The sequence below is a fragment of the Propithecus coquereli genome, unplaced genomic scaffold, assembly GCF_000956105.1.
Source record: "Propithecus coquereli isolate 6110/MARCELLA unplaced genomic scaffold, Pcoq_1.0 Scaffold15, whole genome shotgun sequence".
In the NCBI taxonomy this organism is placed as follows: domain Eukaryota; kingdom Metazoa; phylum Chordata; class Mammalia; order Primates; family Indriidae; genus Propithecus; species Propithecus coquereli.
This window is the reverse complement of record NW_012139413.1, coordinates 6,588,578-6,612,098: the sequence shown is the minus strand read 5'-3', so window position 1 is coordinate 6,612,098 and position 23,521 is coordinate 6,588,578. Positions and strand designations below refer to the sequence as shown.

Below are 23,521 nucleotides of genomic sequence, written 5' to 3'. Positions count from 1 at the left end.
CCTTATACTCTACCTTGACAGGTAGTTTCCCCATTTTTGCAGAAGGGTAGGAGAAAGTAGGGATGCGAATATTTGAGTCAGACAACTTTGTTCCCCTTTTTCCCCAAGAGGTGAAATTTGGTAATCATTTTGGATGTACTTTGTAAAGATATCTATAATCAATGGCAGTATAGAGTAGAAAAACCATGACTGGACTATTTTTATAAAGTCCAAAAATGGACAAAACTAAACTATGGTGTTAGAAGCCAGGACAGTCATTACATTTGGGGAAAGAAAAGGGTTAGTGACTAGAAGGGGCTTCTTTAATGCTAGGAATGTTTTATATTTTTATTAGGGTGGTCATTACCCTGGTGGATTCACTGTGATAATTCACTGAACACATTTGCAATTTATCCCTATTTCTGTACATATATGTATTTCAATAAAAAGTGATACATATACAATTTGTTCAACTATAAAGAAAAGCAAGGGATGTTTGTCATGCAAGTCACAACAGTGGTCAGGAGAACGATGCAATCCTTAGGGGTACATAGGTTTCCTCAAATGCATCAATTATCAATAATGTTCTGCCTAAATTGTGTGAAAGATACATGGTTATTCTCTTTAAAATGTTTATTTTTAAATATATAGTAGGATTTATAAACTCCTACATATGTAGGTTTTAGAGTGAAAAGAATTTTAAAATATTTTCCTTTAAAAAAGATATGCAAACCTTTATAAAGTATATTTATAAAGTAAATGCCTATTTCAAATGCCTATTTGAAAGAGGCACGATCCATTTTTTTCTAATATTTATTCATAGTAAAGAGACTTCAAAGACGTACACTAAAATGTTCTTACTGCTTCTCCTTAGAATAAAGGTAAGTTTTATTTTATGTACATGTTCCTGCATTTTCCAAATTATTTTAATGATCATATTACCCTTAGAATCTGAAAGAAAAATATAAACCTATGTTGATTTTATGAAGACAAACACCAGGTGCAACACAGAGAAAAGAATAGGGAGGGGTCTGTAGCCCTAGCGACGCTGCAAACGCGGGCGCCCCCGCGAGCACGCGAGCACACTGACAGGTGTGGCCGGGCGGGCGTTGGGACGTTAGCAGCCGGGCGTGGCAGATGCAGCAGCCTTGAGGAGTCCGGAGCTTCGCCCTGCCTCCGCCAGGCTCAGCCACAACTTCCTAGGTAGGAGGAGAAGCAGGTCTGCCCATATAAAACGTTTTCAGTTCAGTGGCCTGATGGGAAGGAAGGGAGATGACCTCAGGGGGAAAGCTCGAGTAAGTTGGAAAAACAGGAGCTCCTTTCTTCCTTCCCACCTGAGGAATAAGGAACGTTGCTTATAAATAGTCCCATTAAGTAACCAAGAAATCATCTCCTGTGGGCAGTTAGAAGACCGGGCGTTCCACGGGCACACCCTATCCCATGCCAACTGTGATGAGAAAGGAAAGGCTAAGATTCCACTTGGTTTCTGAATAATAGATTTTTGTTTGTTTGTTTTTGTTTTGCTTTATCCTAACTTGTATTTTCCTAATAAAGTGTATAATTTGAGGACATCTACTTCTGGTCAAGTGAGAAATGACAATTTCAGAATTCAGATTTGATTTATCATTTGCAATATGTGCTGTTGTCTCCATAACTCGTGATATTACCATGGATTCAAGACACTGAGTGTCACGGAGGAGGGTTTTAGGGAGAGAGACAAACCGAGTTCCTCTCTCTAAGACACAGACCGTGTCGTCATCTTTGTATCCTAATGTCATGCCTTGCATGAAATGCTTGACGTATGAATGAGTGAATGAATGAATGCACGTCTTTCCACAAGGACCTTGCCTTTCAAAGGTGGTTCAGCATGAGCAATGAAAAATAGCTGTTATTTTGTTTAAAATTTGCATTTCCTATTTCTTATCCCTCAAAAATATTTATAAGCATAAGTAAGGGTCTCTGCTTTTGAAACATCAGGGAAGTGTTTGCCATTTTTAGTAAGCCACTAGTTTGAAATAAATGTATGAAAACTTATTTTGTATTGATAAGTGCTTTTGGTTAGCCTCTTATGATTAAATTGAACATACTAACAATATTGTAACAGAAACTATCCTAAGTTCATGAAGTTGTTCAACTTCCAAGAGTAGTTCATCTTCTGAACAGTGAAACCAGCACCTTGTAAATTGACAACAACTTAAAACAACAAATGAACATGAATCATGAGATACAGAATCTTAAAATGATCTCCAGGCATAAACCCACAGTTTATTCCTTTCTGCAGGAGAACCTTTTGTAATTGAGATACGCAATGACTAAAGCTATATCCCTATGCATGGAATTGGGCTGCAAATTGTTACTTTTTTTTCGTTTTATGTGACACATCAGTTCAAAATAGATGAATGGGTACTCCAACAATGGTAAGACATGGTAACGAAAGTAATACCAACACCATATGCTCAAGGGTTTTTAAATCCTTTTACATCAGGGAGTCCAGAATCTTGTCTCTCAACTAGTGTAGAATATATTGAGTCATCTTGGAAAGTAACATTCAAGTTGTAACATTTTGCACTCATGAAGAGCCTTGCTGAATTTTTTTCAGAGATGTTATAAAATAAAATATTACAGCAGCCTAGCTTAAAGAGCACCAAAATAGAGACTAATTTATCGCAGCTCTGGCTAAATATCAAAACATACACGATGAATGAGCATGAGCCGTCTGTCCAATAGAAAGAGCATTTTCTTAACTGCCTAATTTTAAAAAATTGCTGAGGAATAATAACAGCAATAATAAAAACAATGATAATGATAGAATAACAGTTAATATTTATTGAGCTCTTACTCTTATTAGGCAACGTTCTTCTATTACTCTTCTCAACAACTGCATGAGGCAAGTATTAATATTATCATTAACCCCATTTTATAAATGAGAAAACTGAGTAGCCAATGGCTATAACATAATAGCATCATTCCAAATTCGCCACATGTTGGGGAAAATTATTATAAAATAACCTGAGGGTAAAGATTCAGCTTTATCTCTACATTTTCAAAAGTCTTCAGGGGTAAATTTATTTACATATTACATGATATGATATAGATCTGTGTACACTTATGTATGTCTATTCTGAAATGTACAGAATTCATGTATTTGAACCACTAATCTTCCACAATTTGGGCAACTTTGAAAGGTAATTGAGCTGATTTGACACAAGATTTAGTGTTACAATGTGTCTCTTTAACCTTCATGAGTAGGAACTGAAGCTAAAGTCACACTGCAATCTAGAATTGCATGACAAGTGGAAAACTGATGTGGTTTTAAGTAAGACCATTTAAACGGAAATGTTTCAGGAAGACTAGTATTATAATTACTGAATAGAAATTAGCTCGTGATTTCAATTCCTTTTCATAGATGACTTAGTTGTTCCATCTTGCTATTTATTTTAGATTTACCAAAATAAGTTGTACAAAATGCTTTCAAAATTAAGCATTAATATATGGAATCAAAATTTAAAAAGATTAAATTCCTCTCTTCAGAGGAAGAGAATTGTATACAACTGTCTGAGCTGATTTTTTTTAATGTATTTGAAAATATAGGTCTTGCTTTTTTTCAGACATCTTTACCTTATTGTTTATTGGAATGATAGCTCCATATGCTAGTTTAAAAGTTACTGGCACTCAGCCTGGTCTGTGTTTCTCCGCTAGAATAACTTTCCTTAGGAAATTCCACATTGTGGGTGTTCATCTGATTTCACATGCATGAATGGTTCAGTGCTTTCCCACCGGTTCTCACTTAAATTCCTATTAGCCAGCATAGCTCAAGCAGAAGAATTCAATGCTGTCTTGAATGATCACCTGTTATAGCTTGAGAATATATTGTATTGTCACCCCCCCCCAAAAAAGTGTGCATTTAAGTTGTTAGAAATCAGCTCAATTTTGTTAACTTGAAGGTGTAAGGAGCAAAACTTGTACTTAATAACCACTTTACATCCCTGTTGAACAGACATTTGGAAACCTAAATTTAAGGTGTAGAAAAAAAGGATCAAAATAGTTCTCTCAGGCACATATGTCTAAACCTATCTAGTCTCTACTTTAGGCAAAGAAAGGGAGTGAGAAAGAAAGAAAGGGAGAGTGTGTGCGTGTGTTGAGAGTCCATGGGATCCTCCTCCGAGAAGGAGCACAGTGGAGGAATAAACACATAGAAAGCACCCAAATCCCCTTAGATATTGGGGCCAAGGCTTAATTAAAGGCTTTCAAAAGTTCAGATCTCTCAGTTAATTTCCTCATCTTTTATAATCACTGATGTATTTAAGATCACATTAAACATGAGGGTCATTATCAGATTGAGGGGAAAGATTTGAAATACATTAAAATTGACACTATTTATGAATTTAAACATTTCGACCCAGCAACCTATGCACAGAAATGCCTTTAAGATGTTGCCCATACGTTCATTGGCCAATTTCATGAATATACAAAATGAAGGACGTTCTGCAAGTCCTAAGAGCTTTATATTCTGCAGTTGCTATGTCTTCTCCCACAGATCTTGTCTTCCATGGACCTTCATGTTACTCTGTCTATTGTCACAGAATTTGTTAGACCAGCAGCTACACTAAACAGGTCATCTGGTTTTGTTTTTATCTTTCAATGGCAGGTGATCACTTCTGTTCTCCACATATTTTTGACCTCCTTAATTCTCAATATATTTTCATTCTTCCAGATCTTTCAAATCTACAATATTCTCTTAAGATAATGGGATGGAGTTGGGTTGAAAGAGGAGGAAAGTGCCATTTGAAAAAGTCCCTCCAGAGCCTAATTCATCTCTTCCCCCAGGCTTGAGAGTGCTGCTTCTGCCTGGGACAGTGACACCTAGACATGTTGCCCTACGCTGGTACAGGCTGATTTATATAAAACATGATGGAACAGGCAGGCAAAATTTATTTTTACAGCAGAACTCATCAAGCTTTGGCCCCATTTCTACCAGTGTTGGACTGTGGGAATGGGGAGAGGGACTATTTAAACTTTCCCATCAGAGATAACTCAGTAATGATTTAAAATAGCTTCTTTGGGTTCAAATTCCCTTTTGAATCTATTTTCCTGTCTCACATAGTCACCATTTTTTTTCCTTCTTCCCAAGAACGAAGACAGAAAAAGGTTATTCATCTATATGGCTGCAGAGTAGGGAAGACACCTTGTCTTCTCTACTTTTCACTGGCCTCTACTGAGATATCCTTCTTCTCACCTTTTCCCTGGGATTGGGTGTTGACTGAGGTAAAGTTGAACCTGAAGTCATTGATCTGGTCATTAGGTCGCTATGTTTCCTGATTATTATGACAAACAGCTGCAGAAGGTCAAGTCATGAGAAAGCAAGCTAGGTTTTCCTCCTCCCCCTGCCATAACTAAATTTTAAAAATTATGACAATGAAAGTTTAGCAACTTTTGCATATCCAGTGCTGTTCATCCAGGCTCTTTGGAGCCTTCAGAAATGCAGTCAGGGAATCTCTTCCAGTCTTCCCAACATACAGTGTCTGATAATTTCCAAGCAACTCATATGAGCTGTATTTCATTTGTTGTTTTGCCCTCCTGGAGAGTTTTTTGGGGAAAGAAACCCTCCTGACTATCAAATTCTTACCCCGCCTCCTTGCTCATATTCCCAAACAATGCAGAGATTGCAGGTAGGGGACATGTGTTTATGGAAGACCTGTCTTCAGTAAATGCAGAGTCTTTGATATGTGAAATTTCAAGCTGTCCTGACCCATGATTTTCTTAATGTAAACATTTCATTTATGAATAACATACATTTATTAATAGTGAAATACATGAATTATAAGTGTATAGCTTAGTGATTTTTTTTTAATCAAGGGAACACATTTGTGTAACCAGCTCTCAGATCCAGAAATGGTGGATATTTGTTATGAGTACAAGTTATAGTTATACTTGCCAATACTTGGTATTGTCAGTCTTCTCAATTTTAGCCATTCTAGTGGATTTGTTGCAGTATCAAAGTGGTTTCAATTTGCAGCCCCTTGATGACTAGTGAAGTTGATCATCTTTTCATGAGTTTACTGGCCATTTGGAGATACTCTTTTGTGACTGTCTATTAAAAATTTTTGCCCATTTCTCTACTGGGTCTTTTTCATCTGTCTTCTTTCATAGAAGTTCTTCATACATTCTGGATATGAGTCCATGTCAAATATATGTATTACAGATATTTTCTCTCCTTCCATGAACTGTCTTTTCATTTTTTAATGATTTGTTTTGATGAACAAAAATTATTATGTGTAATATAAGCCAATTTATTATTTTTTATGTTCAGCGTAAGAAATTTTTGCCTAGGTTATGAAAACATTCTGTTTTCTTCTGAAAGCATTAATTTTTTTTACATTTAGTTTTGAAATGCATTTGGAATTGATATTTTTTCTTGTGCATTATGGAAAGTAGGCATCAAAATTCATTTTTTTGCATTCGACTTAGGCCAGCACCATTTATTAAAAAGAACATAATTCTGTTTTCTGGCTTAGACTGTTTTTTGTTGCTATAACAGAATACCTGAGACTGGGCAACTTATAAAGAAAAGAGATTTATTTGGCCTATGATTCTAGAGGGTGGGAGATCCAAGAAGCATGGTGCTGGCATCTGTTCAGCTTCTGGTAGGCAACTTGTGCTGTGTCACAACATGGTGGAGAAGCAGAAGAGGAAGCAGGTGTACAAAAAAAGGCTGCACAAGAGGCAGCCTTGCTTTACAACAACTTGCTCTTTCAGTAACTAATTTAGTCCTACAAGAGTAAGAATTCACTTGGCATTCATTTAGTCATAAGGGACCCACTCCCATAACCCAAACTTCCCCCTAAGCCTCACCTCCCAACACTGCCACACTGAAATGAGGACTAGGCTTTCTGCACATGAACTTTTGGGAGACACACTCAAACCATAGCACCCTCATCGCATGACAAGGTAACTCATCATAAATTCAATGAGGACTCAATGGATCTACAAATGGACTTTTTATTCCATTCAGGTGGTCTAATTGTTTATCCTTGAATCAAAAACATGCTGCCTTGATTACTGTATCTTTGTTTATAATAATTCTAAATATCTGGCAAAGTCCTCCAGCTTTGTTCTTCTTCAAGGTTAACATGGCTGTTCTTGGCCCTTTGTAGTTCTATATAAAATGTGAAATTTGTGTGGCTTCACTTATGAGTGAGCCATGGTCAATTTTGGTAAAAGTTTAAGATGGAGTTGAAAAGAATGCACACTCTGATGTTCTCTGGTGAAGGATTTTACACAGGGCAGTTCAGTCAAGTTTGTGACTTGTGTTGCACAGAGCTTCCATGTTCTTAAAGGTTTTTTTTTTTTTTAATTTCCTTTTTCTTTCCTTCTTTCCTTTCTGGTCTGAAATTCCATTGGCCATTGACAGAGGTATGTTAGAATTTCCCACTATGATTGGAGATTTGTCGATTTCTCCTTTTATTTGTCAATTTTCGCTTTACATATTTTAAAGCCATGTTATTGATGGAATACAGATTTTAAATTGTGCTATCAGGCTGGGTATGGTGGCTCACATCTGTAATGCTAACACTCTGGGAAGCTGAGGTCGGAGGATCGCTTGACGTCAGGAGTTTGAGGCAAGCCTGAGCAAGAAGAGCAAGACCACCCCATCTCTACAAAAAAATAGAAAAGTTATCTGGGCGTGTTGGTGCGCACCTGTAGTCCCAGGTACTCAGGAGGCTGAGGGAGGAGGATCGCTTGAGCCCAGGAGTCTGGGGTTGCAGTGAGCTGTGATGACACCACTACACTCTAGCCCAGGTGACACAGCGAGACCCTGTCTCAAAAAAAAAAAAAAAAAATTGTGCTATAGTCTCCTTTATAGTCCCCTTTTTGCTATAAAATATTCTTGTGTATCCATTCAGGTACAGTCAGGAAAAAAAAAAACTAGATTAAATAGATTTACAACAAAGAATTGTTAGCTGGATAAAAGTGGCTAACTACTAAAAGAGATAGAAAGAGAACTGGAAGAATTATAGAAACAGAACCAGCAGCATCCTTGGGGATGAGGAGACATGGACAAGGAAGTAACCTGGAACCTCAGAGGAGGTCATACAAGGCTAAGTTTCAGACCCCTGAGGAGAGACTGTGGCTGCTAGGGAAACTCACTGAAATGGGATTCAGTTGCCTAAGAACAGGAAGAGCAGTACAGCTATGATGGTGAAGAAACTTGACGAAAGAACACCTTCAATGAACTTTGAGGGCCCCCACTGCAGTGGTAGATGCTGCTTGGATCCTTACAAATCGACACACTTGCTGCTGGCCTGAACAGAACATTATAAGGAGAAAAAGTCCCTTCTTCCTCTTCTGGCTTTGCAGAGTTTCTCCAGTATCTTTTATTGGCAGAGTCTAACTTCCATCCAATTGGAAAATAAAGATGTAATCTGCAGAGTTCAGTTCCAGTATCACAATATAGAGTGATATGTAGGCCTGGAGCCACGGGACCATAAATTAATAACTAGCACACCTTTTTATTTCTAATAATGCTTCCTTCCACACAGCCTACTTTGTCTGATATTGGTAGAACTATCCCATTATCTTGGTTGATTTTTTAATTTATTTATATGAATGTATGAGGTACAAATGCAATTTCATTACATGCACTTGGTGGTCAAGTTAGGCCTTTTGGGTATCCATCACTTGAATCACACACATTGTACCCCTTAAGTGATTTCTCATCATCCATACCCCTCCCATACCCTCACCCTTCTGAGTCTCCATTACCTATCCTTCCACTCTCTACATCCTTTCCTTTGGGTAGATACTCAGTAGTGGGATTGCTAAATTGAATGGTAGTTCCTATTTTCAGTTCTTTGAGAAGTCTCCATACTGATTTCCATAGAGGTTGTACTAATTTGCATTCCCATCTACAGTGCATAAGCAATCCCTTCTCTCTGCATCCTGGCCAACATCTGTTATTTTTTGTCTTTTTAATAATAACCATTCTGACTAGGGTAAGATGATGTATCATTGTGGTTTTTAATTTGCATTTCTCTGATGATTAATGAGCATTTTCTCATATAACTATTGGCCAATTGTATATCTTCTTTTGAAAAAATGTCTATTCATGTTCTTTGCCCATTTTTAATGGGATTATTTGGGGGATTTTGTTGTTATAATTATTGTTTGGAGTTCCTTGAGTATTCTGGATATTAGTACCCTGTCAGATGAATAGTTTGCAAATATTTTCTGCCATTCTGTGGGTTGTCTGCTAACTCTGTCAATTATTTCTTTTGCTGTGCAGAAGCTTTTTAGTTTAAAGACCTATTTGTCTTTTTTTGTTATTGTTACTTGTGCTTTTGAGGTCTTAGTCATAAATTCTTTGCGTAGACCAATAACCAGAAGAATTTTCCCTAGATTTTCTTCAGTATGTTTAAAGGTTCAGGTCTTATGTTTAACTGTTTAATACATCTTGAGTTGATTTTTGTATGTGGTGAGAGATACGGACCCAGTTTCACCCTTCTGAATATGGCAATCCAATTTCCCCAGCACTATCTACTGCAAAGGTGTCCTTTCCCCACTGTGTGTTCTCATCAGCTTTGTCAAAGATCAGTTAGCTGTCAATATGTGGCTTTATTTTTGGATTCTCTATTCTGCTCCATTGATCTCTGTGTCTACTGTTATATCATTACTATGCTGTTTTGGTTACTATAGCCTTGGAATATAATTTGAAGCCTGATGGTGTGATGCCTCCAGCTTTGTTCTTTTTGTTTAGGATTGCTTTGGCTATTCAGACTCCTTTTTTGTTTCATATGAATTTTAGGATTTTTCTTTATAATTCTGTGGAAAATGTCAATATTTTGGTAGAGATTGCATTGAATTTGTAGATTGCTTTGAGTAATATGGTCATTTTAATGATATTATTAATAATTCTTCCAATCCACAAGCATGGGATGTTTTCCATTTGTTTGTGTCATCTACACTTTCTTTCATCAGTGTTTTGTCGTTTTTCTCACAGAGATCTTTCACTTCCTTGGTTAAATTTATTCTTAGATTTTTTTGTGTGTGTGTGGCTATTATGAATGGAATTCCCATCTTGCTTCTCAGACAGATCGTTATTGGCATATAGAAACATTGGTTTTTGTACATTTATTTTGTATTCTGCAACTTTACTAAATTCCTTTATCAAATCTAAGAGATTTTTGGTGGAGAATTAGATTTTTCTAGATATAAGATATTATCATCAGCAAACAGGTATAATCTGACTTCCTCTTTTCCCATTTGAATGTCTTTTATTTCTTTTTCTTGATTATTGTTCTGGCTAGAAATTCCAATGCTATATTGAATAGAAGTGATGAAAGAGTACACCCTTGTCTTATTCCAGGGCTTAGAAAAAATACTTTCAATTTTTCCCTATTAGGTATGATGTTGGCTATGGGTTTGTCATAAGTGGCCTTCATTATTTTGAGGTAATATTCCTTCCATGCCTAATTTATTGATGGCTTTTATCATGAAGGGCTGCTGAATTTTATCAAATGTTTTTTCTTTGTCTATTGAAATGATCATATGGTTTTTGTCCTAAATTCTGTTTAAATGATGTGTCATATTTATAGGTTTGCATATGTCGAACAACCCTTGCCTCCCTGGTATAAAATCCACTTGATCGTGGTGTAATATCTTTTGACGTGCTGTTGAATTTGGTTGGCTAATATTTTGCTGAGGATTTTTGCATCTATGTTTATTAGGGATATTAGCCTATAGTTTTCCTTTTTTGTTGTGTCCTTTTCTAGTTTTGGTATTAGAGTTATATTGGCTTCGTAGAATGAGTTAGGGAGAATTTCCTCCTCCTTTATTTTTGGAACAGTTTCAGGAGAATTGGTATTAGCTCTTTGCATGGTTGGTAGAATTCAGCTGTGGATCCATCTAGTCCTGGGCTTTTATTTGTTGGGAGGCTTTTTATTACTCATTCAACCTTGCTACTCATTATTGGTCTATTCAGGAGTTCTATTTCTTCCTGGTTCAATCATGAGAGGGTGTATGTTTTTAGGAATTCATCTATTTCCTTGTGATTTTCTAGTTTGTGAGCAATAGTTGTTCATAATGGTCTCTGATGATCTTTTGCATCAATTGTGTCTTTCGTATCAGTTGTAATGTCTCCCTTTTCATTTCTGATTTAGTTTATCTGGATCTTCTCTCTTTTTCTTGGTTAGCCTAGCTAACAGTTTATCAATTTTGTTTATATTTTCAAAGTATCAACTTCTTGTTCCATTGATCCTTTGTGTTTTTTTTGTGGGGGGGGGTCTCTATTTCATGTGGTTCTACTGTGATCTTTAGTAGTGATATTTTCCTTTTGCTAATTTGGGGTTTGGTTTATTCTTTCTTTTCTTCCTAATTTTTTCTTTCTTCCTAATTTCCGAGGTGGGTTATTAGTTTGTTAATTTGTAATCTTCTGACTTTAGTGACATAGGCTTTTAATGCTATAAACTTCCCTCTGAGCATGGCTCTTACTGTATCCCACAGGTTTTGGTATGTTGTCTTTTTCTTTTCATTTGTTTCAAAAATTTTTTAAATTTCCATCTTAATTTCTTTGTTGACAAATGATAGTTTAGAAGCATGTTGTTTAATTTCCATGCATTTATATAGTTTCCAAAGTTCCTCTTGGTATTGATTTCTAATTTTATTCCACTGTGGTCTGAAATTTTTGTCTAGATGATCAGTCTAGTGCTGTGAGTGGGGTATTGACATCCCCCACTATTCCAGCATTGCTGTCTCTCTCTTTAAGTCTAGTAATATTTGTTTTATGAATCTGCATGCTCTATTGTTGAATGTGTATATATTTAGAATTATAATATCCTCTTGCTGAATCAATACCTATATCATTATGAATTGACATTCTTTGCCTATTTCTTAATGCTTTGATTTAATATCTGTTTTATCTGATATACATATACCTACTCTTGCTCACTTTTGGCTTCTGTTTGCATGAAATATCATTTTCTACACCTTTACTTTCAGTCTATTTGTCTTTGCAAGTAAGGTGATTTTCTTGAAAGCATCATATAGTTGGATCATCAGGGCTTTTTTTTCCATTCTACCAACCTGTATCTTTTTTAATATATATTTTTTATTTCAAAATATTGGGGGGTACAAGTGTTCTTGTTACATGGATGAATTGTATAATGCTGAAGTCAGGAGTTTTAGTGTTCCTGTCATCAGAATAGTGTGTGTTGTACCTGATAGGTAAGTTTTTACCACTCACTGCCCCTTACCCTCTGCCCTTCTTAGTTTCCAATGTCCTTTACACCACTTTATGACTATATGTACCCTCGATTAGCTCCCACTTATTAGTGAAATAGTGGTGTTTGTTTTTCCAATTCTGAGATACTTCACTTAGCATTATGGTCTCTAGTTCCATCTAAGTTGCTGCAAATGACATTATTTCATTCCTTTTTATGGCCAAGTTGTAGTATTCCATGGTACATATGTACCACATTATCTTTATCCACTAATAAATTGATGGGCACTTAGGTTGATTCCGTATCTTTGCGATTGTGAATTGTGCTGTTATAAACATTCATGTACAGGTGTCTTTTTGAGAGAATGATTCCTTTTCCTTTGGGTAGATACCTAGTAGTGGGATTGCTGGATTAAATGGTAGGTAGATTTGGACAATTTCCATATGTTATTTCATTAAATATCTTCTTCTTTGTATTGTTGAACTCTTGTGTTCCCTCTTGTATCTCTTGTAGAATATATTCGAAGTGTGATTGTCTACACATATTTTGGTTCTTCTAAGTGGATGAGGCATGCTGGAAATGCTTCTAGTCAGCCATCTTGGAATAAAAACCCTTGGTTGATGTTTGCTATATTTTTATGCATAGTTTTATCTCAGCTTCTCTGTGTTTTTATATTTAAGGTGCATCTTTCTGAAGCAGAATATAGTTGGTTTTGTGACCTTTTCCAATATAACAATATTAGTCTCTTAAACAGAATATTTAGTACTTTTAAATCTAAAGTAATTGCTGACATATTTTGGTTTATGTCTACCATATTGCTATCAGTTTTTTATCTGGTCTCTTTTATTTCTCACACTTTTTGGATTAAACAAAAAATATTTTAATTTTTTGCTATATTAATTAATTAGTTACATATTATTTTATATTCCTCAGTTTTTACCCTAGAAATTACAACATGAATTCTTGACTTATTATAATTACAATCTCATACAAATGATTTTTCCCAAGTCTTTAGTAATTTTAGAGCATCAGAATACTTTAACTCCATTTACCCCCTCCCATCTTTTGTATCATTGTTGCTATTCTTTTTAATTCTACATATGTTTTAAACTCTGTGAAGACATTTCTATTATTGTTTTATGTAGTGAATTTACAGCAGTTATATTTATTTCTATATGTATACATATACTCTATATGCATATTCACATATTTACCTTATTATTACTCTTCATTCCCTCCTGGAATTCTCTCTGACCTCTGCTTCATTCTCACTCTGTGCTCTTTCTGGGGTTCCAACTACACTCTGTTTGACCTGTTCACTGTATTTCACATCTCTAGAAGTTTTTCTGTATTTTTCATTATTTTACTTCTCTGCTTAAATGTAGATGTTTTCTCTTGACTGTTTCTTGAGTTTACTAAATCTATCTTTGCCATATCTAATGTGTTGTTTAATCCTGCAGTGTCCAACCCCCAGACCATAGACCAGTACCAGTCTGCCACCTGTTAGGGACCAGGCTGCAGAGATCTGTGCCCCCCACCCCATCCATATCTTCCATAAAACTTAGGAACCAGGGCGAGGGTGGGGAATACAATAGGAGATGGGGGAGTGAGCAGGTAAAGCTTCATCTGTATTTACAGCTGCTCCCCATCACTTGCATCACCACCTAAGCTCCACCTCCACATCACCACCCCCATACCCCTGGCCATAGAAAATTTGTCTTCCATGAAACTGGTCCCTGTGCCAAAAAGGTTGGGGACAGATGTTTTAATCCATCTAATGAGTTAATTTCCGATAGTATATTTCTCAGTTCCAGAATTTATATTTGATTCTTTTCATAGATTCCAATATTCTGGTAAAATTCTTTATCATTGCTGCCTCTCTTATCATGAATATATTAATTAAAATTATTTTTAAATTCCTCAGCTAACTTTAATATCTTGATCACCATAGGTGTTTCTATTGTTTACTTTTTCTTCCGGTTTTTGATTGTTATCTTGAGGTGTTTTTATTTTTGCATACTTAATAGTTTTCTATAATATTAAACACTGAATGTTGTACACAGAAAATTGTGGTGAATCCAGATGATTTATCTTTCGCCATAATGGATTTATTCTTCCCTTCACTAGGCAGATAACATAGTACATCTTAATTTAATCACAGATTGTTCCATGTTGATGCTGAGTTGCAGCCCTCCAAAAGAGTCTATCTTTGGTTCATGGTGATTCTCAAGTTTCAGCAGAAGTCTAGGATTTCTCTAAAGCTCTTCCTCCTGCAGGTTCTTGTCTCATAAGACTGCAAAAATTTTACATTCCTTTCAGAGGATTTCCACTTTTCCATCCTGCCCATGCAGACCCAGAAATTGGCATTCTTTCCTGAGTGGTAAAACAGACCTGTGCTTGAGGCCCCCAAATATCTACCCAAAGCTGTGTTGGTTTCCACATCACCCAGTAGTGCCCCTTCTTTAATGAAATGCTGAGATGCTCAGGATCTTCCCATGCCTACACTGGTAAATGCCCCTAGAATAAAATGACCATGAAAGTCAGCTCACTTCAATAAGGAAGTTATATTCTCTACATTGCCTCCCCAGCTCTTCACTATACTCAAAGAAATGATTTGGCCTCTTATCCTCCTTTTTATTTGTTCTCAACAGAAATTCTGATCTGCTACTCCATTCTACCTATAAGCAGAAGTATAACACGTAACAGTTTGAATAATGTATTTTGTCAGGTTCAGTTTGTCAAAATAGTAATTTTTAAACTATGGTTTTTTTTTAAAGTTTTGCACATACCAAAACTTTTTTTCCAAACAGTTCATTGACTTTATGGTTCTTTTATGCTGATATCAATTGGGAAAATATTAGTGGCTGATTAATATATAATTAGCTCTTAAATATTTTTCAACTCCATAAACCTGTAAATCTTCATTAAATGTAAGTGAAACACGATTGAAAAGGTAAAAATTTGTGTTTCTAAACTATTTTAATATCTCCTCTATGTTAATTACAAAGTTAATTTCTCCCACAGACAAAAGCATTCCAACAATATAGGTATCATTACTTATCCTAGAAAATTATTCAGAAGAAATATTCAAATAATAGTACTAAAAAATTATACAAGAAATTAAATTATTATTTTTTGCACCTAGGACAAATATATACAAGTTCTAAATAGTTCTGGTTGAAAGCACTTCATAATTATCTTATGTTTAGTAAAATATTAAACCAAGAATCTTGCAAAGAATCAAGCGAGTCCTACTTTTGGCTCAGCTGTTTGTAATGTTTGTAATGCCAGCTTTTGGCTGACATGCATAGGTAGGTAAATAGATAATTTTTTTATCACTCTATCTCTCTCCCTCTCTCTCTCGTTCTCTACCAGCTTCTGTGGTAAGTGCCATACACATTGCTCCATTCATCCTCCGGCAAATCATATAAAAAATCATATCCAACAGTTTTTCAAGTGTTATAAATGACCCTTTAGTCTTCAACTTTGAAGGGATGGACATTTTGTGGATTAAGTTAAAATGCATTGTAAACATATAAAATATTAAAATGTCAACAGTGAAAGTTTTATTATACAACGTGTTTGAAGACTATGGGGTTTCTATGTTCTCTCTCTACCTGTCCCCACCTCACCTCAAAAGATACTTTATAGTAATTTATAATGATCTTATATAAAAATAAACATCTAGTTCAACCTCAGAGGAAAATAATTTAGGAGCAGTCTCATCTTAATGCCTCAGGTATTGTTTGTGGGATAACATTGGTAAATAGTAATTATTCATTCATTACCCTGGTGTACCCATTCCAATGGATCATGAACTATTTGATTGGGTATATGTGATAATATTGGAAAATAGATCAGGTATCTCTGTTTGTGATGGATGTTTCTTTATTTTACAGACTGCTCTGCAGGGCACAAAATTCTCAGAAAACGAATATCCTAATTTAATTCTTACATAAATATTAATTGCCAACTCATTGAAATTTAGGAGGAAGAATTATATACAGGTGTGTGTATATAAACAAAGTTTCACAATGTAAAACAAAACACCCATAATTAAACATTATTGGTATGTTTTGTGTATGAATATTATATCTAATATATAATTTATACATTAATTATATAAAAATTTATACATGATGTAGTGTGTGTGTATATATATATATATATATATATATATATATGGTGCTATATTTAACAATGTAATAGCTGCCTCGTGTAGAGAACTTATTATGTGCCAGATAAAGCATATAAATACATTGGCCTGGGGTAAGCATGATCACCAGACCACCCATATCTGAATCCCCTGTAGTAGGCTAACCATGAACGTGCTTGGGTCACCAGAAAAGTAACATTTCCAAAAAGTAATTTTCTGTGAAAATTTGCTCTAGAGTTTAGTATTTCAAAAGAAGCATGAAAGTAATTATCATGAGAATGTCTGAATCTTGTTGAACATTTTTTTACTAATACTTTTAATTTAAAGTAGTAGGGGGTTAGAGTGGGAGAGTCAGAAGGTGGAGCATATACCACAATCATTTGAATGCTTTGGACCGCTGGTATTTTCAGGACAACCCTCCTGTAATTACTAAACATACATATTCCTATGCATCATCCAGACCTACTGAATCAAAATATGTGGGACCTGGAATCTAGAAGGCTTCAGGGGATTTTGATGCATATTAAAGTAGGATTTGCCGCAAAATTATAAACTTCTTGTGAGTATAGGCATCCCAGTACTAACACAAGTCGTGACTAAGTAGTTTAATAAATCATAAATGAATGATTGAATGAATTAATGAATTCTTAAGAAAAGGTACTTTTTTTTAAGTCACCACTGTATAGTCCACCCTTATCCCACCTACTTTATGCCACAAGTTTTTGCTGCTAACTGCTGAGTACATTATGCTTTTAACAAGTAAGGTTTGATTAACTTTAGAATAATGTGAATGTAATAGAAACCTAGAACCAGAGCCTGTGGACTAACTTTCACTCCTGCCATTGCCACTAAATAGGTATGTGCCCCCTCCAGCCCTTATCTCTAAAATAAAGGAATTGAAGTAGATATGCTCTAATATTACCTTCCAATGCTGCAAAATTTATTTTTTATATTTAAAATTGTTTCAAAACAATGCAGTGACTATTATTTAAATGTTTTAATGTGCTTTTACTTAATTTGTGCTTCCTGAAAGCAAAGGTTTTACTTTTTTAAAAAAATGAGTATACAAACAATCAAGAAACATCACTGGCACAAGAACAGAGACATAGACCAATGGAACAGAACTGAGAACCAAGATATAAAACCATCCTCACATAGCCATCTAATCTTTGACAAAGCGGACAAAAACATACACTGAGGAAAAGAATCCTTATTCAATAAATGGTACTGGGAAAACTGGATAACCACATATAGAAGACTGAAACAGGATCCACACCTCTCACCTCTCACAAAAATCAACTAACCATGGACAATAGACTTAAGCCTAAGGCACAAAATGTAACAATTCTAGAAGAAAATGTTGGAAAAACTCTCATAGACATTGGACTAGGGAAAGAATTTATGAAGAAGACTCCAAAGACAATCACAGTAACAACAAAGATAAACAAATTAATCAAACCTAATCAAACAAACCTAATCAAATTAAAAAGCTTCTGCACAGCCAAGGAAACTGTCATGAAAGCAAACAGACAACCTATAGAATGGGAGAAAATATTTGCATGCTAAACATACCTGATAAAGGGTTGATAACTAGAATCTCTATAGAACTCAGGAAAATTAAAAAAAAAAAAAAAAAATCAAACAACCCTATTAAAAAGTGGGCAAAGGACATGAACAGAAACTTTTCAAAAGAAGATAGACTAAAGGCCAAAAAACATATGAAAAAATGCTCAACATCTCTAATCATCAGGGAAATGCAAATCAAAACCACAATGAGATACCACTTTAACTCCAGTGAGAATGGCCTTTATCAAAAAGTCCCCAAACAATAAATTTTGGCATGGATGCGGAGAGATAGGAACACTCATACACTGCTGGTAGGACTGCAAACTAGTAAACTTCTGTGGAAAGTAATATGGAGATACCTCAAAGAGCTATAAGTAGAACTACCATTTGATCCAGCAATCCCATTACTGGGCATCTACCCAAAGGAAAAAAAGACATTCTATAAAAAAGACGTCTGCACTCGAATGTATATAGCAGCACAATTCACAATTGCAAAGATGTGGAAACAACCCAAGTGCCCATCAATACATGAATGTATTTATAAAATGTGGTTTATGTATACCATGGAGTTCTACTTGGCCACAAAAAACAATGGTGATATAGTACCTCTTATATTATCCTGGATAGAGCTGGAGCCCATTCTTACTAAGTCAAGTATCCCAAGAATGGAAAAACAAGCACCACAGGTACTCACCATCAAATTGGTATTAACTCACTTAACTGACCAACACTTAAGTGCACAAACAGTAGTAACATTAATCAGGTGTTGGGCAGGTGGGAGGAGGGAGGAGGGAATGAGTATATACACACCTAATGGGTGTAGTGCGCACCATCTGGGGGATGGACATGCTTAAAGCTCTGACTCGGGTGGGGCAAAGGCAATATATGTAACCTAAACATTTGTACTCCTGTAATATGCTGAAATAAAAAAAAAAAAGAAACAGTAAAATACGGCAGAAAAAGACAGATTAAGAATGTTTTTAGCAGGTACTTTAATGGTGACCAATTCTCCATCTGAACACTCTGATGATATCATGAGCTGGGAAAGGAAAATCACCATTTTGCAATTATAACAGTTTAGATTGGTTCAGGCAAGAATTATCAGTGGATGCAAAATCAAGGGAGGAAAGTTTCATGAGGAAGCAGATAATCGAATGGTTTCAAAGTGTCTTCCCACAGACTTCATGTAAGTTGCAAGGGGAAAATCTGTAATTCTGGTGAAACTGGATAACATCTTGACCAAGTGATCAAAATTAACATCACCAAAGAAAGGACATTGTGTGCCTCTGAATGTGATATCCTGGGAAGGACACAATATCATTTTGTAGTATTCTGCCTAGGGATGGTTAAGATGAATCTAATCATGAGGAGCTATCAGAAAAATCAAAATTGAGATAGATTGTATAAAATAGCTGGCTCATACTCTTCAAAATTGGCAATGCCATGGGGGAAAAAAAATAAGTACCAGAGTAAAGAAACTAAAGGGACATGACAACTATATGCACTACGTTATCTGGGACTGGATCTTATCCCAGAGGAAAAATACTAAAAGGACATTATTTAGACAACTGACAAAATGGGAATAGAGACTGTAGATTAGACAACAATATTGTATCAATATTAACATCCCTGAATTTGGTGACTGTATTATGTTACAATAAAGAAATATTCTTGATCTTTGGAAATATGCACTGAAGTATTAAGGGGTCATGAGACATCATGTATTTAGCTTATTTTCAAATGGCTTGGAAAACATAAATTATGTGTGTGTGTGTGCGTGCACGTGCATGCCTATACATTTCTACACACACATTAGGGAAATAAAATTGTAAATGTTATTAAAGATGTTTAAAATCAGTAGATATGGGTAAAGAGCAATTATGAGTTCTTGACATTATTCTGACAACTTTTCTGTGAATTTAAAATTATTTCAAATAAAAAGTTGTGTTCATTTCTAAAGATGAATTTCCCACCTCTGGGTAGATTTAACTTTAAAACATGTTTGAGAATAATTACTTAAGTACTTTAAAGGGTAGTTCAAAAGATACATTTTCATAGTTACTGTCCATTAATTTTGTAAGTCTCTACAAACAAAGCATTGAACTGTCCAATAAACTTTTTTTATTTGGAACTGTCAATTGTGATTACCATTTACCTTATACATTGTGGTGGGAACAGTGGAGTAAGCTAGAAAGAATTCTGAAAGAGTTGCAAGATGTGGTTACTAAGCACTAATTTACTATGTGACTATGACCAGGTCATTTCACCTGCCTAAAACTCCATTTCTTCATCTGCAACATAAACAGATTAGATTAGAGTATTTTAAAAGCCTTTTCATCTCTACCCTTCTACAACTCTGAGCTGCAGGGTGGGGCGAAGGCAATATATGTAATCTAAACATTTGTACCCCCATAATATTCTGAAATAATATATATATATAAGGAAATAAAATGTGAAAGTCTAAAAATAAGAAATTTATCAATAGAATTAACAAGTTGACCAAAGTTAAAGGAAGTTTTTTTCATCACATATCTGTACAGCCTCTTAAGTAAATAAAAACTTGGATTACTTTTATAGAAGGATAGAGCAATGTTTGCAGAGAAGCAGAACAAGATTCTAACTTTCTCTCAGGATGCTCATGAATTTGGCAGGCTGATTGCCTTTATGTTTCAAGATGAAATGTAGCCAAAGGTCTCTAAAGTACAGTGAAACATTACTTCTCCTACCCTCATATTCCTGCCACAGCAAATGAATTACAGTTTTTACAAATTAGATTAAGAATTTTAGAGAAGTGTGGTTGTATCCTTATGGAACATACTTGTAATGATAGCAAGTTGCAGCATTACCACCTCTCCAAAAAGGACTGATTTTTCTGAAGGTTTTGGCTCTCAATGAGCCATGCTTTATGTCAACAAAGAATCAGGGAAATTATTTACTTCCTAACAAAGCCTAAAATAAAAAACACCAGGATAGGGGCATCATAAATATTGTTGCTTTGGCTTAGAGTAACAAACAATAAAAATAAGGAAGAAAGGAAAAAATCAGGATGCCATGGCACCTGAAGAAGCTTTCCATGGTGAAGCCAATGTGTGAAAAGTTAGTGCACATTTAGGTGACTCCCAACTAAATTGTAAGATTTTGTAAAGTCATTTAACAGCAACAACAGCAAAGATACTTTTGAATTTTTTATTAATTGTGTAAGATATAATCATCCATTTGTCCAGTCATCAAATATATACTATGTACGTACTGTGTTGAGCACATTCTTTTTTTTGTTTTAGCATATTATGGGGGTACAAATGTTTAGGTTACATACATTGCCCTTGCCCCCCCCCAGTCAGAGCTTCAAGCGTGTCCATCCTGCAGACGATGCACATCGCACCCGTTAGGTGTGTACACACCCATCCCCTCCTCCCCCCTCCCACCTGCCCAACACCCGATGAATGTTATTCCTATATGGGCACTTAGGTGTTGAACAGTTAAAGCCAATTTGATGATGAGTACATGTGGTGCTTGTTTTTCCATTCTTGGGATACTTCGCTTAGTAGAATGGGTTCCAGCTCTATCCAGGAGTATACAAGAGGTGCTATATCACCATTGTTTCTTATAGCTGAATAATACTCCATGGTATACATATACCACATTTTATTAATCCACTCCTGTATTGATGGGCACTTGGGTTGTTTCCACATCTTTGCAGTTGTGAATTGGAGCACATTCTGAATATATAGCAGTGAACTTGGTATACAAGGTACAATTTCTCACATTCTGGTGGAAGAGTATAGATTTGAGTGAAATATAGATAAGTAAATACCACTGTGATAGGAGTACATAGAGATTAAATATATAAAAAAATAAAGATATGTGACTGGCTGGGGGTGGTCATTTTAGTTCATCAGAGGAAGCTTCTTTGGAAATAGACATTTTGGCTATGATCTGAATAACATAAAAACACAGTGGAGAGAACCTTCCAGCCCAACCAGTGCAAGGGCTCTGAAGTGGGAATGAACTTGTTAAGTTAGCAGAACAGGATGAATGCGAGGGGGTTGGAACATAGTAGACAAGGGGGAGGGAGGAGATATGTGACTAGTTTTCAAAGAGGGGAGAGGCATCAGGGTTGATATTCTATTCCAGGTATTATGGGCGGCCATTAAGAGGTTTAAATAAGAATGTAGTGGGATCTGATTTTCATTTAAAAGGATGACTTGGGCGACTATGTGTGAAGAAGCTATTTTAATAATGTAGGCAGGAGATTACAGAGCCTAGAGGAGGGTTTTGGTCAGGGATATGGAAAGAGGTAGACCTTGGAAAGAAAGAGTCAACAGGACCAAATGATGAATTGTAGGAGGAGGGTTAGTTAAAGAAAGCAATCAAAAATAACTTGTAAAGTTCTGTCTTGGCCACCTGGGTAGACGTGGGTGGCATATACTGGGATGGGAAGACTGAGAAAGGGACAATTTGAGAGCCTAGAGATTGAGTGGTTTTTTGGGGAGTTGTTAATTTTAAGATGTATTAGAAAACCCAAGTAGAGATGTTGCATAGATAATTGAGTATACAATTGTGTAGTTTTTAGAGTATATAAAGACTGGAGTTGTAACACTGGGAGTTAGGAGCATATGATGGTATTTGAAGCCATAGGACTAGACATGATCACCTAAGCAGAGAATGTAGTTGAAGAAAAGAAGGGCTCCAGGACTAGGCTCTTGGATGGAACAGAACAGGGAGGCCAATCCAGGAGACCGAGAATGAGTGGTGAGTGAAGTGATAGGAAAATTGGAAAAGCAAGGTGTCACATGAAGTGCGAAGAAATGTTCCACTACTGAGAGAGTATCAACTGTGAAGAGTGCTGCCAAGAGGTCTGGCAGATAGGAGCCTAGGGGTGACCATTGCATTTGGTAATATGAAAGTCAAAAGAGTTTGTTTTTCTTAAAAGAAAAGGGTTGGTAGATCAGCATGTGCATCAACAGGGTTAATCCAATAAGGAGAAGAAAAGGTGGTATGGAAAGGTGGCAATTGCAGCAGCAAAGTTGTTGAGGGGATGGAGGGGTAGGATTCAGGCAAAAGGACTTAGCCTTTGAAAGAGCAGAGGCATGTTCATTCAAGGAGCTGCTTTGGAATTACCAGACCTCTTCTCTTACAAAGTGCTCTTCTCTTATATAAATCATCTCATTTGATTCTCACATGATTTTCATGTATCCAATCATTCCCAATTTCCAGAGGAGGGAAATAAAGTTTAGAGAGGTTGGATAATTTCTCCTAGAATATGCAATTAATAACTAATACACTTAGAATTCAAACCTTGTTTTGCAACTCCAAACTTATGTTCTTCACACTACAGAATACCATGATAAAGTCCTCCTTCTAATGCTCTGTCTGACACAGTGTGGCAAATGTCTACAATATACCAGGTACAAAGAAGTATAGTTGCTTTGATGTCATTATTCCCGTTTAGTGATTTAGTGATCAGTAAATATTTGGCAATTTTGAGTTTGAAGTCCTTGGAATCTATTCATGTGAAAGTATTATGTCCATATCATTTTTTTCTGAATTTAATGGCTGCTGAAATATAACAGGGCCATAATTACATTTACAACTGAAGATCTTT

At 35.7% G+C, this 23,521-nt stretch overlaps 1 protein-coding gene across 1 annotated transcript in view; it reads left to right on the top strand.

Annotated features, from left to right (window-relative positions):
* The first annotated feature begins 1,114 nt into the window (after nucleotides 1-1,114).
* SPATA16 (spermatogenesis associated 16) overlaps nucleotides 1,115-23,521 on the top strand; it is a 248,859-nt gene continuing 226,452 nt past the window's right edge. Inside the window, exon 1 of the mRNA XM_012640216.1 lies at nucleotides 1,115-1,182. The gene's annotated coding sequence lies outside the window, so the exon portion shown is untranslated. The remainder of the gene's footprint in view (nucleotides 1,183-23,521) is intronic.